The sequence below is a fragment of the Crocuta crocuta genome, unplaced genomic scaffold (assembly GCF_008692635.1).
Source record: "Crocuta crocuta isolate KB4526 unplaced genomic scaffold, BGI_CrCroc_1.0 scaffold51, whole genome shotgun sequence".
Classification (NCBI taxonomy): Eukaryota; Metazoa; Chordata; class Mammalia; order Carnivora; family Hyaenidae; genus Crocuta; species Crocuta crocuta.
The window spans coordinates 2,413,549-2,430,895 of NW_027527624.1; positions in this window are offsets into that span (position 1 = coordinate 2,413,549).

Below are 17,347 nucleotides of genomic sequence, written 5' to 3' on the forward strand. Positions count from 1 at the left end.
CGTTCCATGCCTGCTCAGCTCAGGAGGGTGGACCAAACTGGCAGACACAAGTTTCTTTGCATGCTTGGCAGCTTTCTTACACAATATAACTGCAACAAACCAATAAACCAACAAACAAATAAGTTCATGGACTTATAAGAACAAAGGCTTAACTCTCACTTATGTTACAGGTCAACTGAGAGTTGGTTGTGACTCTGCTCTGTGTCTCTTCATCCTGGGATGAAGGATCTGTTTGGACCATGTTGATCTCAAGAAAGAATGAGAAAGCAATGGTGGATCCAAGCAGTGGCAAAACCTAATATAATGGTGCGACCACATGATGACTCTTCAGGTTCTACCAGGAAGAGGCACACCACTTTTCCATTCATGTTTTTATAGAGCCAAGCCTGCCTCAACATTTGCTGAAGGAAATCCACCTGTAGGGTGAAACACTGCAAGCCACATAGCAAGAGTGGGCACACACATCCCTCCCACAAAGGGCAGCCAATGACAACAATAACACAGCCTACTCCACTCTGTATGTTGGTTAACTCTCAACAACATTCCTATCTGGGATCTTGTTGTGTTGGTTTAGGGCCATTCCCAAGATTTAGAGAGATAAGTATGGAGTGAATTTAAGATGCACTCTAGAATACAACAAGGGTTGGCCAACTCTAGCCCACTCTTATTTTCATGTGACCCAAGAGCTATGAATGACTTTCACATTTTTAAGAGGTTGTGTTTTAAAAGGAGGGGGGAGAATATGGGGTAAAGACCGAGGATGGCCCATAAAGTCTAAAATATTATTATCTGACCCTTTTACAAAAAGCTTCTCAATCCCTGGAATAAAACTAAATTTGAGATTACCTCTGGAACCTCCCTCTCATCTGCACTAGAAGTAATCCATGTCTATCCCAGTCGAAACCAGTTCTGGAAGTAATAAATACAACCTTTAATTGGGTGCCTGCTCATCAGTGTAGAGTTACTCTTCTCGAATCTGGAGTCTAGACTCCAAAGAACCCGTCTAACCATATCTCTGATATTGCACTTACCACATTGGATTATAATTATTTTATTCTACCTTCATGCCCCACCAAAGGACTATTATCATTTCCTTGAGGGAAGGCACAGAGTCCCACACTCAGCCCAGTGCTTGACAAAGGTGTTTACACACATTTTCAATTAAGTTACACTAAACCACTGGCAAGACAGAGAATCTGAAGGCATCAGTTCTCATTTTCATCACAAATCCCCTGCTATTAAATAAATTCCTTGACGGAGCTTATTTATCTGAAAAAATAAAAATGGAAATGTTTGTCACTGTAAGGCTTTTTTAAGTATTTGCTTATCGATGGTAGAGGATAGTTACGTTCACTCCACCACACTCACTGAAATCCATCAAAGAAAACAAAAAGACCCCAAAGGTAAAGAAACTCATTTTAAATTAAGTAAATCTCTGCCTCAAATTAAAATTAGAAAGAACATCTGTCAAACAAATAAAATAAAATTTAGTGAAATTAGAGAGCATGTATGAGTCGACATAATTTCCTCAGAGGTTTCTCTCAATGGAAGCACCATTATCCTGAAAGAGCAGACTAACTAGTGACCCAAAGCAGGGACATTGGGAAGACGTAGAGAGAGAGAGTTCTGGCTGCAGAACGAAGAGGGACTGAAAGAGATCCAGACCCTGCCAACACATCAAGCTCAGTATCTAAAGTCTAGTGCCCTACTCCAGGGAAACTACTAGATGTGACAGACAGGGAGGGTTAGTCACCAAATCAAAATGCAGCGAGTACGTGCACGCTTGCTGTAACAAAGTACCACACACGGGGCAGCTTATCAACAGAAAGCTCTTGTCTACCAGATCTGGAGGCTGGAAATCTGAGATCAAGATGTGGGCAGGTTTGGCTCCATCTGCGAGATGTGAGGGAACCATCTATGCCAAGGCTCCCTCCTGGGCTCATAGGTGGGATCATCCACTTTCTGCCTTCATGCTCACATACCATTCTTCCTGTGTGTGTGTGTGTCTCTTTCTTCATGTGGGTTCTTTCACAAGGACACCAGTCGTACGGATGAGGGGCCCACTCTACTCCAGTATGACCTCCTTTGAACTAATTATATCTGCAATGTCCCTATCTCCAAATAGGTCACCTTCTGAGGTACTGGGAATTAGGACTTTAATCTATGAATCTTGGGGATGGGGGTGGGGAGGCAGGAGGGCACACAACTCAACCAGTAACACATAGAAAGACTGAGACTCAAGATACGACATGAGACACCCCTACCTCCTCAATATCAAAGTCTGCAGTGAAACATCCTCTCTGCTGAAGTGAGTGGTAGATGAGCAGCTGTTCAGAGAATACATCTCAATTCATCCTGGGGGATTCCCAGCTCACCATCACGCCCTTCCCAGCATCTCCTCTCAACCCTATCCCTCCGCCTAATCCTGTAGCAAATGCAGACAGAACACGCTGCATTTAAATGTGAGTCATATATGTAAATGCTCTTAACATAGGATTCATGGGTTGATAATGAAAAGAGAGAGAGAGAAAGGAACCCATGTAGAAAAGCAGATCAAGAACATACATCAGAAGAATCCCTCAGGAAAATTAGGGGAAATATTTGCAAATTATTCCCCAGAGTCCCAAAGGAACTTGAAGTTAAGTGACTTCGTTGAAAAGAGATCTTTCAAACTTTACAAAAAGGCAAAGCAAAGATGATGAGAGTAGACGGGGGAAAAGTCAGTTGGCAATGTGGGAGAAGGGAATGGAGGAACAGAAGCGTTACAGAGCTGAAAGCCTCATTAGGGGCAGCCAAGGAAGGATGAACAAAATCTAAGACAGTCACAGACTTGGAGAAAAAGTTTGAAGAAATGAGATGGAATAAAAAAGAAAAGAAGAGTGATGTAAATAATTAGAAAGAACGTGCTAAATATAGAAAATGAGAAAAAGACTCCCAATATATACATAATTGACATCCTTGAAAGATAACACAGTGGAACAGAAAACAATACTACTTCTGAAATAAAACCTCTGCTTTGCAAATGAAGGGGGCACACATTTTCCTATATAAAGTTAGACAGACCTATTTATACTCTGTCTTATCATGGAAAATTTATGGAGCCTCAAGAATAAAGAAAGAATTCCTCATTGAGGCTGGAAAAACAAGTTCTTTCCAAGAGAAAAAAATCACTTTAACCTCAGACTTCTTTCTTGCAATGGTCAATACCAGAAGCCAGTGGATGATATTTACAAAGGAACGTGGGAGGGTGTGATTCTTGAATTTCAAATCCAGCCAAACTATCCTTGAAGGATCAAAGCAACATACATCCTCAGACATGCAAGAACCCAGCAAATATAGCATCCATGTGACTTTTTCAACAAAAACTACTCAAATATCCCAGTTCAACCAGTAGAGCACTCCAAACTGAATCTAAGAGTCAGACTGCTACTCACTGTGTGACCTCTGTCAAGTTACTTAACCTCTCCGTGTTTCAATTTCCTCATCTATATGGAAGAGTGTCAATCTCAAAAAAATTTTATGAGAATTAAATGCGCTACTACAAAAAAAGTATTTAGCATAATGTTTGGCACTTCATAAGCACTAAATATTATTTATCTTCATCATCATGGTTAGCAAGGTAATAGTATATATAGGCTAAATTGAAGCAACAGTAGGATTAAATTTCACTTAAAAAATATTGAAGCTTCTTTATTTATTTTGAGAGAGTGAGAGAGTGAGCAGGGGAGGGGCAGAGAGAGAGGAAGAGAGAGAGAATCCCAAGCAGGCTCTGCACCATCAGCACAGAGACTGATGTGGGGCTTGAACTCACAAACCCTGAGACTATGACCTGCGCCAAAACTGACTTGGGTGCCTAGCTGACAAAACAGAATATAAACATTATGAATCCTGTCAATGTAAAAATAATATATAACAAACAAAAACGAAGGGTTAAGGGGCACGAGGGTGGCTCAGTCAGTTAAATGTCCAACTTTGGCTCAGGTCATGATCTCGCAGTTCATGGATTCGAGCCCCACGTCAGGCTCTGTGCTGACAGCTCAGAGCCTGGAGCCTGCTTCAGATTCTGTGTCTTGTTCTCTCTCTGCCCTTCCCCTCATATTCTGTCTCTCTCTCAAAAATAAATAAAACATTGAAACTTTTTTAATTTTTTAAACTGGAGGGTTAAGAGTAGAAAAAGAAGAGAAGAAGTGTACATTTACTAATTTCCTCCTTGTTCACAGCATGAGGAAAAATGAATAAAATAATGTGGTTTAAAATAAAGTTTAATCACCTATGAACTTATTTTTTAATCTTCTTTACAAAGTTTTTGAAGCACTAATTTCCAAAATTTGGCAATTCAGTTAAAATCAGTATTTTTTAAATTTTTTTATTATTATTATTTAGAGAGAGAAAGAGAGCTCAAGCAGGGGAGAGGGCTGGGGGGTGGGGTGGAATCTCAAGCACTCTCCACGTTCAGCATGGGGCTGGACACAGGGCTCGATTCCATGACCATGAGTTCTTGACCTGAGCCAGAATCAAGAATCAGACCCTTAACCAACTGAGTCACCCAGGTGCCCCGAAATTCAGTATTTTTTCTATTAATTTCAAAAATTAAACTGTTTTTTCACAAATACAGCATAGAGCATATGATCCCTATTTTGTAAATAAATCTTGTACTTCCAACCTTCTGACTGTGTAGGCATAGAGGTATTTGAAATGTTGATGATGATTTTATTCCAGATGGTAGCTTTTAGAGTTTTGAGGTTTTTTTACCTTCTTCTTTAGACTTTTTACATGGCTTGAATTTTTATCATACACATCTATCCCTTTAACAAAAACAATAAACTTAATTTTAAATAACTAACATGTTTTTTCATTTTCATGCATGACGTTTTTTATTTGAGGCCAAAAAAGTATTAATTCAGCTGTAAACATATAAAGTTCAATTCCACTGACTTCCAATAGGACAAGAATTTGGCTGGGAAACAGTGTACTCATTTATCAAAAGTATTTGCTTTTCTGCTGTCATTGTTGGAGAAATTACCAACCAACAAATCCAATCTTTCAGAACACAGAGAAATCCCAAGCTGTCATTACGAATGTGGCATTTGCTTCATTGCGATAATTGTTGCACCCTCATACCTGTTTGCTTGTTTGTTAAATGTTTATTCATTTTTAGGGAGAGACAGAGAGAGAGAGAGCATGAGGAGGGGAGAGGCAGAGAGAGAGAGAGAGAGAATCCCCAGCAGGCTCTGTGCTGACAGTGAAGAGCCCAAGGCAGGGCTCGATCCCAGGAACAGAAAGATCATGACCTGAGCTAAAATCAAGGGTTGGACATTCAACTGACTAAGCCACACAGGTGTCCCTTAAAAAAGGTTTTTAAAGAGAACTCCTCAGGAGTAAGCAGTTAAAGAAGTTTCTTAAGCCCTTTTAGTACGCCCACCACCCAGCCGGGGCTAGGATGCAGCAGGGTTTGCTAAGATCCACAAAGGCCCTCAAAGCCGGCTCATTTAGGAGTTCCACCATGAGCTTGTGAACTGTCCTGCCACGATGCTGCAGCGTTTAGAGGGAGTGTTCTGATGTTTGCCATTTACTCTGAAATGTGGAGAAAGATAAACAACTAAGGGGTTCGATGTGTGAGAAGGCAGGTATAGAAAGATGTTAACTATAGAATACATGTGTTCACTCTAAAATTCTTTTAATTTTTTTATTTTGCACGTTTNAAGGGGGGGGGAAACAAACAAACAAGAAAGAAGATTTAGAAAACATAAAATGATGAGATACACAGGTTGGTAGTAAGTATGAGGAATCCCAGAAAGATAGAAAAAGATACATTTGAAAAAATAAAGGAGATTTGAAAAACACGGATGAAACCACCGCCACTGCGCACGCCGGTTTCGCTCTGCCTGCCTTCCCTTGTCGGTGAGGTCAGAGTTTCTGAGTGAGTCCCTCCGTGCACTGCTTTGTGTTCCCTCTGTTCCTTCACTGTGAAGTCAGGGGTGAGAGCTGCAGGCGGCGAAGATGGGGCGAGTCTTGGTTGGACACTAATACGCTTTAAAAACAAACAGGTATGAAGGCACCTCGGGGACTTAGTCAGTTAAGCATTTTGATTTCGGCTCAAGTCATGATCTCACCATTTGTGAGATCAAGTCCCATGTCAGGCTCTGCGATGGTAGCAAGGAGCCTGCTTCAGGTTCTCTCTCTCTCTCTGCCCCTCCCTTGCTCGTGTGCATGCTCTCTCTCTCTCTCTCTGATAAACTTTAAAAACAACATTTTTTTTTAAATCGTAGACAAACGAGAGAGGTAATGTCTAAGTGCAACATAAAGTTCAGACAAGCTGAGTGGATCGATATGATGTGAAAGTCCAGAAAAAAAGACAAACAAAAACCATGTCTTGCAAATTGCTTGGACCGGTAGCAAACAGGGAAGGAACAGTCATGGTGATTTAACTCAAAGTGTCTCAAATGGCAGCTTTTCTCTGGATACGTTCCTGTGGGAAACAAGAGAAAGGCCATTTGGCTGACACTTTCATTTGATTGACTCACCGTGGGCTCCAAGGGATTCTCTCCGCCACACTGTGCAGTTAACTCGCAAGACCATCGGCTGTCACCTCTAGGCCCGGCTGAGCTACCCTGTGATCCTAACACAACAGAAATCATAAGGGTTTCAGGCCAGGAGATATAACAATCGGAGGGACCCCCTTCCAAGCGGGCTCAATGAATGCCCCCAACTGGTTGTGAGGAGTACATTGATTTTATGACATTGGCCCTAAAACAAAACTTAATTGGATGACTTAACGGCATTGAACGTGTTTGCTTTTATCGTGGGTGTGTCCAAAGTTCCTACTTAGTACAATTGCCCAGGGACTTTATGCATACACTTGGTTAATTGATTCTAAATGTGTGATCTTCCGATGCGCAAAAAGAGAACCCAAACTTGTATGCTTACCGAATTCTACCAACATCTGTATTCTGAGAGGTCACGTACCACATCTGTGAGCAGCCAATGGGATGTGTATCTGCCCCAAAGTTTACACATACCCACAGGTTTATTATAAATATTACAGTACCATGAAAGAGAATGCTGTCATTAGTAACATTAACTCACATCAGAATACATGCTCTTAGGGCATGTTGGGCTCTGAGTGACTCAGTTGGTTGAGTAGCTGACTTTGGCTCAGGTCATGATCTTGTGGTCCATAGATCTGAGCCCCGAGTCGGGCTCTGTGCTGACAGCTCAGAGCCTGGAGCCTGCTTTGAATTCTGTCTCTCTCTCTCTCTCTCTCTCTGTCCCTCCCCTGCCCACGCTTTGCCTCTCCAGCTCTCTCTCTCTTTCTCTCTCTCTCTCCCTCCCTCAAAAACAAATAAAAACATTTAAAAAAGTGAAAGAATACATGCTTCTTACTCTTTTGTTTCCTTTCTTTTACTAGAACACAACTTGCTCTACATTTTGTTAGATTTTCCAAATGATGAAATCACATATTTGAATAGTTAATGTTTGTTGAATACCGGCATTTCTGCTCTTTTAACTCTAAGAATAGCTTCCTTTCGAGAAGTTCAAAATCATTCATGTATACACATGCATCTATTCTCACTTACTCACTAGACATTGGACAATAAATACCAGGATTCCTTTTAAATTTTAAGCAAACACCAAAGGGAGGAAATACCTCGTTGGCCTGCGGGCGGATTTTCATTTCCTAACAGCTTTCCGAACTCCCAAACCAGATTTCTTCCCAATAAGCACACAAATAAACCTTGTTCCCCTTTGTGGTAAAGGAAGTTGAATGAAGAACAGTTCTTATTTTGTGTCACTTCACACTGCACGGGGAAAATGGCGGCAGAATTGTGACTGTGCTTTGCTCTGATGCTGCCTCCTAAGGATTTTGATCATCGGAACACCAGGGCCTGGCCTGGCCAGTAGTGGAGGAGGAGTAGACTCCATGAGACAAGCTTGGGGTCTTGAGTGCTCAGGGACACCAGCCCGTCTCCTCCTGTCCCCACTTCTAGGAAAAAAAAACAAAAAACAAAAACACCCTTCCTAAAAGAAGAACACCCCATGTAGAAGAGCTATCAGAAAGAGGAAGGTGAAATGAGAAAGAAAAAAAGGAGCCAGTTGAAAGGATCCGAGAGCGTCATAAGGTAGTGATTATTAGATTCCGCTTCTTGTTTTAATGAAACATGCTGGCTCGGTCAAGACCACTGCGGCAATAGCATTCCATGTGTTCAAGTCTGCTCGACACCAGCAAGAGTGTGCAGGCCTGTGGATTTCCGGTTCTGTTTTGTTTTTGTTTTTGTTTTTCCCTCTTTTGAGGTAACCATTTTCCTTCAGAATGAAGTTAAAATTCTTCCTAGCTGGTTCAGAGCTAGTTATTAGAAGTCTTTTGCAATGTGGCATCTTCTAGAAGCATGGGGCTTTACAAGAAGACCACTGCCATTCAGCCATAGGCGGCTCCCGCTCCTGTTCTTAATTGATCCCGTTTTAGAAACGGGGATTTGCAAAACGGAAAGAGTTCAGATGACTTGTTTGCACATGAGAATCAAAGCAAAAAGCTGTTTTCCAACTACCCGGACCCATCCACGTCTTCTGAGTGTTACTGACGGATAAAATCAAATTTTCTTTTTGTCACAAGCCGAGATATACCCAGGGGATTCTTTAACCAAATGTAAAAGAGTTCTTTCATCGAAAACAACTCCAGCCTCATCCCAACCCAACCCACACCGGTTGCCTCATGAAATATATTTTTTAATTCAATGCAAACAATCGTGATATTGACAGAACGGGCTGATTGACATAACTTAAGCTGCTTTACCTGCAGGAAATAGAAAAGAATTCCTTTTAAGGAACCCACGTGTTTAAAAGGGAACACAGCCCTTTGTTTGGTCGAAAGCCAAGGGGAATTCAGCGTAAAATGGGTCCTGAGCCGACAGCATCCAGAAAATTTTGCACAAAGTGGCTATGCCCTCTGCAGAGGCCAGGAAGATCCGGGAAGGAAGCCTTGGTTTCCTTTTTCTGCTGATTAAGAGTCTAGTGCTTCAGAGTCCAGCTCCAGACTCGGAAGAAAGATCTTATCATGGCCCTTAGAAAAAGCTTCATTGTTACAGTGGTCCTCATTTCCTCCATGCAGGGAAAGAAAAAGAAATAACATTTAAAGTTCATTCGTGCTTGTCAGCTGTTTGGAGCCAAGAGTTCATTCCTTAGCAAGATGTTCTGAACCTGTGGGAATGTTTCAAAGGATTAAAGGCTGACTCAGGTTCTCTAAAGAATCTGGAATCCCCCAATAAAATTCTAGTCTCCCAATTACCTAGCACCATGGGCTGTACCAGTATTCACAAGTTCTCAAATAACGTAGGACTTCTATATGACTTATCACTTCTGACATAAAGTCTGACATTAAGCAGGTTAGGCAAAGCTTTCTTTAATTCAGTGTCTTTATATGAACATTGCTGATTTCTAGTTTGATTGGATTAGCAGCCAAGAATATGGCCTCCAAAATTTCCTCTTTTCGGAATTGATTTAAGTTCTCTTTGTGGTCGGTTACATAACTGGATGCAGTTAGGTGCCAAGAGCCAGAAAAGAAATACATTTTCTGTAAGATATACAGTCCTATATGTAGCTCTATTATATCAAGGGTGTTAATAAAATTTTTCAGACTCTATTCCTCCTTATTTTTATCTGCTTGGTCTAATAACCTCTGAAAAAGATATATTAAAATCCTTCTGAACAGTTTTTTTTGTTTGTTTTTAAGTGTTCTTGATATATCTAGGTATTTTTACTCTAGATATTCAGCTTTTATGCTAAATGGCTAGCCATTTGGGTCAATGAGATGGGGGTTATGAAATGTAAAGACAGCAGTATTTTCTCTGAATTATTGTGGAGAAAAACTGGAAAAAATGAAAGTAAAAAAAATTGTTCATACTTCAAACAAATATTAGTTATAGTGGAATTAAAATTAAACAGTACTTAAAAAACAGAAATATGAAGAAAGGAAGAATTCTTATGTTAAGGAGGCAAGTTATTAATTATTCTCTAAATTGACTCCTTATTCTGATTGCAATTGGGTGATCAACTTAAGTAATTTCAAGTTACTTGAATAATTTTTTGGTTTCTCGTCAGNGAGTTATTAATTATTCTCTAAATTGACTCCTTCTTTTTCTGATTGCAATTGGGTGATCAACTTAAGTAATTTCAAGTTACTTGAATAATTTTTTGGTTTCTCGTCAGTGTAGATGGGAATGAGGTAGAAACAATTATCCCAGGAGAGAAAACTCCACCTGCACTGCTATCTGCTCCTCATCAAACAATTTCTTTTTTGAGAATAAAGTAGGTGTGTCTGACTACTGTCTCTGGGCAGCAATTACTTTCATTCAAAACGACCTGTATCTAGTCATCTGCACTGTTTTTCTGAAGATGAGGAGTCATCAAAAATTCTAGATGCGTTGGAGGAAGAAGAAACACATGCAATTCTTTGGCATCTTCTCAGTGATCTCTTTCTTGCTTCAGGGAACAGCATGACTTAGGTTCAAAGAGGTTGGAGAAGACTGATACATTTTTGTAAACATTAGAAATAGGAAGCTGAAAAAGACTTTACAGACTAGAAGCTACGAGGCAGTGTTTCTTGGTAAATCAATACTGCTTTACATTTGGGCTTGACTCTTTGAAGAATCGAATAATCTCTGCATCTATCCCAACCAACAGAAGACTTTTGTCAGCAGAGGAATTCTGTCAGTCCATAGCCATGGCTTGTCCTGTCCTTGAGGAAAAGAACCTAAATATTTCCAATATTCGACTGCCCTAGAAATGGCAATAGATGCTTTTTCTATGTTGTTGACATAGGCAGGGACAATCAAGGCAATTCCGACAGTAAATGGCCCTTCGTCATATTTAGTGACAGCTGGAAGTCTTTAGAAACTTCTCTCAGAGGGTGCAGCAGGATGTCAAAGGAATTGCAATTTTCAGCAGGAATCGCAGGGTGCCAAGTTCAACACATGGTTGAAAGGTGTTTAGTCCCTAACCAAGCAAATGGAAGCAAGATGGTCAGAGAGTCTGCAGAGGGTGCCCGGACTATAACCCAAGAGGGAACTCTCTACATTTCTCCAAAAAGTAGAGAGGCAGCTTTTTGCTATGTCTAACTGCACACCAAATAGGAATGCTCTAGAAACAGATCACCTAGGGAGGGAAAACACAGAAAAGAAAGAAACTAATGCTCAAACAATGATAGTGTCATTCTATTTATCTGCCCTCTTACCTATACCCAGAGCAAGGGAAAGAACTGCCTTCAACCTGCAGTGTAACAAGAGGTTTCATCTAGTTTTTGAAGGCAAATTTTTCCTTTGATGAAGCAAAGGTAATTCCCAATTCCTTTCTAACCAGTTCTCTCTATGTTTGACACTACATCTCCTTCCAAAACTGCAAAAAGGTGGGAAAAAAAAATTGTGGGTAGTTGCTGACTCTGGAGAAGAAGTAACTCTCCCCAGGAAAGGGAAGAGAGTACCATCCGTGGTCACTGTTGATGGGAGATGTCAACTTCTGGCCCACCAGACAGGCCACAGAACCAGAAGAGGTAGTGAGTCTGTGATAGGTGTGTGTTTTTCATTTAAATTAAACTGTGCCTTCCTGGGTCAAGCCAGGATCCAAAGTGTTCAGAGAAAGTAGAACTTCATGGGATATTTTGAGTCCAAACGAAACAGGAAATATCATTGACCTCTGGAAAGAGGACAAGTTCCCTTGAGAAGTTCTCACTTCGTTTTCCATAGTGAATAAGTTCTGGATAGTTCGAATGACATCCTGAACCACATGCAAACAATCTCAACATATCCTTAGTGTTGAGTAAAGTTCAAGCAGCCCAAAATTGTTTTAAAACTTGGCATGTATTGTACTGCAAACAAGCAAAGTTAAATGCTAAAATCACAGAAAAGATGAAAGCGGTTATTCATATTATTTATGAGACCCTGCCTACCCCCAAAATTCAAACATTGAAACATTTTGTTAAGTATAATATCTTGAAGTCTCTTATTAACATAAATACACTGTAAGTCACAGGAGGTGGGACATGGTACCTCTCAGAACTGTAAATCGTCTGGCTTGGTTAATTTCCTATCACTTACCAGAGCATAAATGAGGAAAGGATGTAGCTCTTTCCATATGCCGGCATTCAGCTGAGTGTTTTATGTAACTTCTGTTATTAAATTCTCATAAAGTTTTGATAAAGAAATACAATATTTATCACTTTAAAAAGTTTTACAGTGAAGAGAATTGAAACTTAGAGATGTTAATAGCTTTACACACAGCTAAGAGGAATCTGGTTTTGAATCCAGGCTGGTCCGATTCCAAATCCTGCCAGGTTAGTGTTCATCTAATATTTGAAGGGGGAAAGGAATACGAAGAGAATAGAGCAGCGCTGTCCAATAAAAATAGAATGTGAGGCAAATCAAGAAACAGACTCTTAACTATAGAACAAACTGATGGTTGCCAGGGGGGTGGGGGGATGGGTGAGTAGGTGAAGGGGATTAAGGAGCACACTTACCACACTGAGCACTGAGTAATGTATAGAATTGTTGAATCACTATATTGTACGCCCGAAACTAACAAAGCGCATTTGTTAACTATACTGGACTTAAAATTTAAAACTTAGTAAAAAATAATTTTAAAAAATTGAAAAAAATATAATGTGAGAAACACATGTAATTTAAGTTTTTTTGTAGCCACGTTGAAAAGGTAAAAAGAAGCAGGTGAAATTAATTTTAGAAATGTATTTTCTTTTCTCCAGTGTATCCAAAAGACTAGCATTTCAACATGTAATCAGTATACCAATTATTTCTGAGTTACATTCTTTTTTCATCCTAGGACTTTGACATCCAGTATATATGTTTACATTTATAACTCATCTTCATTCGGACTTAACCACATTTTAAGTGTTTGACAGCCACGTGTGGCTAGTGGCTCCAACAGTGAACAGCACCATCGTAGAGCATGGATTTCTTGCAGATTTATACCAGTCAGACATTTGAACACTATAAATTTTGTCTTCACTTAAACTGCTTATTAAAATATTGACCAAGACAAGTTCCTCAAAAGGTTAAGCTTCACGTTACAATATGGACCAGCAATCTCCCTCATAGGCCTACACCCAAGAGAAAAGAAATAAAAGGAAAATATTTCAGAGAGAAATGGAAACATACATCTCCCCAAAAGCTTATACACAAATGTTCACACCAGCATTATTCAAAATAGTCAAAAAGTAGAAACAACACAAAGGTCTGTCAACTGATAAATGGGTAAGAAAAATGTGTTATGCCCACAGAATGGAATATTATTTAGCAATAATAAGAAATAAAGTACCGACACATACCATAACATCAACAAGCCTTAAAAGTATTACACTAAGTGGAAGAAGCCAATCATCAAAAAGTACATATCATATGATTCCATTTATGGGAATAGTCAGATATTCTAAAGAGACAAATCTATAAACACTCCAAGTTGGTTAGTGGATGCCTAGGGCCTGGGTTGTGGGAAGATATGGGGAGTGGCCGCTCATGAGCACAGTTTCTTTTTGGAGTGATGAAATTTGTCCTACGATTGATTGTGCTGATGGTTGTACATATAAGGAAACACTGACTTGTACAATTTAAATAGGGAAGTTGTGTCTATGTGAATTATATCCCAATGAAGTTGTCATATAAAAGAAATAAATAGCTTATCTGAACGCTTAAAAAATATTGAGCAGGGCAAAAGCTTAAATAGAAGTTTCTAAGTAGATATTTCTCTGTTAATCAATAATCATTAGATAGGTTTGTTCTAAAACTACTAGTTCTCCTACCTGTATTGCTGTGATTCTATGTTCCTAGTCTTATCTTCAAGGAAAGAATCCATCCAACTAGCCCCTAGGGAGAAATAGCTTGCAGTCAAGCACTTACTTCTTAGATGATCAGGATAGAGTCCCTGCTCAACAGCGTGTATGGTCTAGAGAAGTGGTCATGGAAAGAAACAAACAAATATAAGTCACTGAGAATAGACAGATAATGGAGAGTCTACATACAGACTCATAGGATGCTCTTAGGAAAGTAAGATAAATGAAGCATTTCCTAGATCTACCAGTGTATGGTGCTGATTAAATCAAAGCAAAGAATTGATTAAAATAATTGGTCATGGCTTTAAAAAAAATTTTTAAATGTTTATTTTTGAGAGAAGGAGAGAGAGAGAGCACAGTGGGGAAGGGGAAGAGAGAGAGGGAGAAACAGAATCCAAAGCAGGCTCCAAACTCTGAGCTGACAGCACAGAGCCCAGTGTGGGGTTGAACTCCGGAACTGCAATATCATGACCTGAGCCAAAGTCGAACATGTAACCAACTAAGCCTCGCAGGTGCCCCTGTCATGGCTTATTTTTAGTGACTTTATACTAAGTCATGGGGACCTCATTTTTTTGAGAACTCTTATGAACAAATCACATCTAATTTTCTTTCCTTAGAATTTTGCCAAGATTCCTCATCATGCTCATTGTTTTAATGGATTCTAGATTCCAACTATTCCCACATTTTAAAAATAAGGAAGAGGTTTAGCAACTCCAGTCTTGGGATTTTTTTTTTTCCATTTCCTGATGATTCCTCAAGGAAAGGGGTCTGATAAACAAAAACTGTCAAGGTCCAACTTGACACATGTTCATCAGGAAACATGTTCACAAATGTTTTTAGCAATGTTCTTCATAAAGGAAACAATACAAGAATCTACCAATAGTACAACTATTAAAAGTCCTTGTCATTGGTTTACCAGGCCATGGCACCCTACATAGTGAAAATAATAGATCAGGTTACACGCATCCGTGTGGCTGAATTTCAAAAGCAACGTTGATCCAAACAAACAAATTGTTCATATAAAATTCAAAAATAGGCAAAACTAAAAATACTATTTACTGATACATTGACATTATGGTTATAGCCCCCCCCACACACACACACCCACAATAAAAAGCAAGGATGTCATTAACTCAAAATTCAGAACAGCTGTTATGAAGGGGGTGGGAAGGTGGGGAAGGACCCGTGATCTATCGGATTGTAGCACACGGGCCACTTCTGGAGTATTGGTGATGTTTCGTTTCTCAGCATAGATGTTTAAGCTGTACGGAGACATTATCACGTACTGCTTGTAGATTTTACAACGTTTTAAATCCCAAAACAAACCACGACAGAACACCAGCGACGGTGCTGGTGAAGCAGGTTTTCACGGGCATCGATCATCTCATGCACATGTTATTCTGGTTTATGAATTCATAAATAGAGCCTACATTAGCTGGATTCTGAAAGGCAATGCTACTTAAAATATATAGATTCCTTTGTCTCCGAGAAGCTTTAGAATCTGGCAAGAAATTTGAGATAGAAGATTCCTGGAACCCCAGGAGGGCCGCCAGGGCATAACCATGCGCCTCCCACGTCCTCCCTCATCTGGCTTATGGCCTGAGCAGACCACCCCCGGAGAAAGTGAGGTCAGGGAAGCAAGTGGAATATGTGTACCAAGGCCTGATACCTTCATTTATTCCATCTTTATTCTTGGACATCAAAAACTCCAGAAAAATGGGGAGTGGAGGTCACAGTAGTCTCTTGGGCAAACAAATGGAAGAAGCCCTAATCCGCCTACTCATCATGCTCATAGATCACGCTGGAGACACCTGCCTGGACTGAGGCCCGAAAGAAACTTTGGCACAAGAGTTGTCTTTGCATTTAGTAAGCTGGTTTATCTGAAGTGCACTAAAAGCTATGAGATGGGAAGGAATGGACAGTTGCCACTGACTCAGAGCCTCTTATTCTCCCAGCCAGACAGAGTCTAAGTGCCGATTGTAGTCAGTTCTAAATACAGACACAAACACGCCAGTTTATGTCTCCAGAAATATTCGGGTTTCTATTCTGCAAGAAGTAATATTTTTACTTGTTAGCTCTCCATGTAGGGAAGAAGGATCGCAGAAGCTTTTACACTGTGCCACAGTTGCTCGTTCCCCCAGAAGGACATATTCGACAAAAAGATAGCTAAGATAGTTTCAGGGGCTCTCTACTGTTTTGAAATAAAATTAAGGTGTAGTTTCTAAATTCGCATTTGCACAGGTATGCATGTCAGCCATCTCCAAAGGTCAGCGTCCTGAAATGGCTGTCCCAGAATGAATTTGCAACTCAGTGGCCTTCTTGCATGTGGGGTTCTCTGCCCATTCCACTGAGGCTGCCTGAATTTGCTCAGCCATTCCTTCCTTTCTGCTGGAATCTGGGACTGGCCCCAAGGCCGGGATGGGGTTGACAGAGGGGCAGTGGAAACCTTTGGGCCAGTCCCATCTCCTGCAAGGCCAGCCACTGGTAGGTAATCACCGCCAGAGAACTAACATCCCCATTCTCACCCTATGGCTTCTTTGCATCTTGCACAAAATATCCAAAATAACTCGAATCTGTCTTATTTTCCTCAAACTATTGATTCTCAGCAAAAAGGCATCAGAATGGGGTAGGACATGACACCCATGCCCATCAATCGAGATCATCTGAGGGACACATTCAACTAAGTTATCCATTCCGGATTCTAATAGGTGTGGTCTTCAGACTGAGTGGTTGGGAGCAAAACAGGAATTCTTTTTTTTTTTTTAATATGATTTTTGCCTCAATCGTTGGTCTAGCTACATGGTCGTGATTTTCACACCTGCATTTGACTTTGTCCTATACCATACATCGGTGGCTCTTAGGTCTGTCTGCACATTAGAACTGCCCAGATAGATTCTTAAAAAATAAAGACCACTTCCCTGGCCTCATCCTGATATCCTGACTGAGTTGGTTTGTGGTGGCAGCTCAGGACCTGCCCTCTTCAAAAGCACTCCAGATGTTTTCGAAAGCATAACCAGGGTTGAAAAGCATTATGTAGAGGCCAAGTGAAAACAAGGGAGGATCAAAGGGAGCCATAAACCAGAGATTTTACTCAAGATGTTTATCTATTCATGTTTAAGTTGGGGAAGAGAAAGAGGGGAAGTAGGGACCCCTTCACTGAATGTTAAAATGACCTTTGGAGCATGCACTTGCGTGAAGCCATGAACTGACATTTGATCCCGCCATGAGCAAGCCAATACGGGGTGACTGGGGAACGAATGAACACAAAGAGATTCCCTTCCTGCTCCCAATACGGCAGACGGCAGAATAATGATTAAACTTTGCAGTCCAGACTGGATCCCAGTCCAAGTTCTGATTTTTAGCCACCATGACCTTGAGTGCACTCCCTATTCTCATCTGTATAAAACTGGGAACTTGACACCACCTGTCTCCTAGGGTTCTTGTGAGACAGCCCCAGGCGCCCAGTAAATGCCTGGTTAATGGGAGCTGCTTCATCCAGGTAGAGTCTGATTCCCA